Below are 3329 nucleotides of genomic sequence, written 5' to 3' on the forward strand. Positions count from 1 at the left end.
ACAAAGATATACACAGCTTCCTTAACACAAATCATCAACAGATATAACACTTGTTAATACATGAGAAACAAGTGTAAAACATGATTATCATAGCAACATGCATAGCTCCACGTAGTGGTCTTCAGCACTAAGCAAAATACATACAAACACGCATGATATCTAAGTGGATTATCACTTGTCATTTTGTCCACAATACATGCAAGCATTAACTTCAACAAGTTACAGCCTACTAACATCCACCACCACTAATATGCATACATAACACCAACATTAGCATACATAGTACAACAAAGAAAGACGGGGGAGTAAAAACAGTTCTCTTGCACTCAATTTGCGTATCGTACTTGCATAAACCTCCATCAGCCCTCAAACCAATCCAATTATCAGATTTAATGCAAAGGCACTTTTCACCCTCCCTCATCCCTTTTAGAACAGTTATCCTTGAAAAATTAATATACCAAACCAGATTCACTTGGCTTCAGCAAAGGTGACAACCTGCCCTGTTTGAGGAAAGATACGTATAGGACAGCAAGCACCATAATACATCAATTATCAACTTGCTTTTAAGGAGTCTAGGCTGCGCAGGAGACTAATCCATATCATCATCGAAATGACAACATTTAAGTATTCCTTTTTTTGCACTCTAGTTTTGGCTAGGTTGCATACCACTTCATTTGCATCCTTCGGTATGCGCTTGCTAATTTTTCAAGTCGTCTTTCATGGCATCAATGCTGAAGATTATGCTTCTCATCCTCCATGGGAACTGTGAAGGATTCAATAACCAGTTAACAGCGTTGGTCGAGTCACTTTCTACAATTAAGTAAATCTTGATGCCATGAAAATCACAAATGCCTCCTTCATCACCAATATTTTCGCTAGATTTGAGTCACCCATGTTGATTGATTTTGAAAGCATGTGCCCTTGTATCAATTTAAAATTCCTCTAATCCCCGATTGTGGTGAGTTAGCTCTACTTGCACCATGCACATTAAATTTGAATGAAATATTTATATAAAAAAATTATAATTAATACATTTTTAATTTGGTTAAAATAATAAATTAAATAATTTATTTTTTAAAATGATTTTAACTATCTTTAATTAGACTCTATAAGCATTCTTTAATCGGATCCAACTAAATATATCCATCCAAAACTCATCAATGCAGTAATCCAAAGCTTGCACTTGGAAGTTGCTTCTTCCTTGTAAATATATCCAACTAACTATATCCATTTGTCTAGGTCTAGATGTCAGCATGTTTGGTTGAGAAAGAGATGGCACATGTTTGGTGAGAATATATACTCGCTATATTTTGTTGGTAATGATATTTGTCCATAAAAAAAAAATAGTTAAGCAGATTTATGGACGTAACACCGATCAAACGACGATGGAATCAACTTTTGTAAAAGTGGAAAAATCTGTTGATAAGTAAAGTATATTTTGATAGTAATGTGTTTCGATTTAATTTGAAATACCAATCAAATTCATCGGTATCGATTCTCATATTCGTTGGTATAATTTCATCGAAAATAGGAAAAGACATTTTACGTAAAATGAAAGTGGTTAGTATTTTGATTTGTAATTGTTATTTCAATTGATTTGGAATTCTTTAGTCCAATAAATATGAAATAACAAGTTATAATTTAATAAAAACAAATTATATAATTATATTTAAAAGTATACAAACATATCATAAATAAATAATATAAATAATTTATACTTATTGTTCACAAATTCACCACGATCCTCTAATCACTTCTAGATGGGATTAAAAGGCTCAGAGAATGTCATTGGTTCGTCTATTATCTTTGATTACAATAATTGCAATAACAACATCACCAAATGAAATACACAATAGTGATCGCAATAATAATATCAATATTATCAAACCACAATTGCAAAAGTCAAGTCATCAAAACAAATACACAATAAATCACTGTCACCAATATTATAGAGAAAGAAAATGTACAAGAAAAGTACAAAATTGCTTCTGTTTTTTGTAATACTTCCTTTTCTTTCACCTAGTTTATATACATGTGAAAAGTATGAAAAATAACGGAAGCTTAAGAAAAACTTTTGTGGAAAGAAAATTTTTTCTTGTCTCTCACAATGAAATTTACAAAGTAAAAGGTTTATATACAGGGAAATGTAAAAGGAAGAAAAGTCTGTTACAAATGAGGGAAAAATTAGTAAAGACAATTAGTAACTAACTTATTATGGTACTAGGAGAAAACTGAATGCTTTTAACACTATAGGTCACCATAAGTCGAGATTGTGGTAGTAAAGTTCCCATTGATGAAGATGACTACCTCCCCCTCATCTCCTCATCAACATCTTTGTCCAAGTCTATAGGCATTGCATTAGCTTCGGTATTAGTCTCAACATCTATATCAGCAAATGATTTGGCAAAGCTTCTAGTTTCCAACAACTAATGCCATTTCATTATATATGTCAATCTTATTAATGAAAGGTTCATGCTTAACATGTACTTGCAATTATATAAAAAAAAGAATTAACTTTCTAATATATAATATGAAAAATGTAAAATAAAACTTGAATAAAAAATAATTAAGAAAAATATATACAAAATGTTACTTCATCCTCATACACCTGTTTGTCTACAAGGATCATCTTAAGGTTGTCATTCCATCCAAATCCACTCTTGGTTAAAATTTTTTAAATAGTATTCCATGTATTTTTCATTATCCTAAGATTATTCTCCACATGGTTTGTCTCACATTGAACATTGAATTTTTCATCTATAGCTTATACTACTTGAGTGTACAAGGAGGCAGTAAAGACATTAGATGGCTTATTTTCTTTTTGAGCCTCTTCAGTAAGGATCTCAAGTAACATACGCTATATAGGTTTTGTCTATCGAAATTGCTTTGGTTTTACCATCTCCATCATAATGATTTATATTAAAAACAAACAAGTCACAAAAAATACTATAAATAATCATACATAAACATATATAGTAAACCAATAATAAAGAAAAAAGTACATAAAATGTTAATAACAACTTAAATGTTCGATACAATAATTTCAAACAAGTAAAAACATACATAATATAAACCTTAGTAACATATTAATGTTCAAAACATAAAATAGAAAACAGTAACCAAAATAAAAATTACATCCTCCTAGGCCCATAATCAATCCACATAGTATGTGCAATTTCATTTCTTTTGGTCAACCATTCTCTAATTGCTTATCTCTCTTCCTGAGCTATTGGAACAAGTCTTATCTTTTCAAACTCTATGTTATCTAATGATATTAGTTAAGTAAGTCACTAGGATTAACTCCCATTATGTGGTTATGGAGGATACAA

General features: G+C 30.6%; 1 pseudogene; it reads right to left on the reverse strand.

The window, feature by feature from the left end:
• Positions 1 to 3131: 3131 nt before the first annotated feature.
• The window catches only part of LOC110427341 (uncharacterized), a 12745-nt pseudogene continuing 12547 nt past the window's right edge, over positions 3132 to 3329 (reverse strand).

This window comes from Theobroma umbraticum, unplaced genomic scaffold (genome assembly GCF_002168275.2).
Source record: "Theobroma umbraticum cultivar Fairchild unplaced genomic scaffold, ASM216827v3 scaffold_228.0, whole genome shotgun sequence".
Taxonomy (NCBI): domain Eukaryota; kingdom Viridiplantae; phylum Streptophyta; class Magnoliopsida; order Malvales; family Malvaceae; genus Theobroma; species Theobroma umbraticum.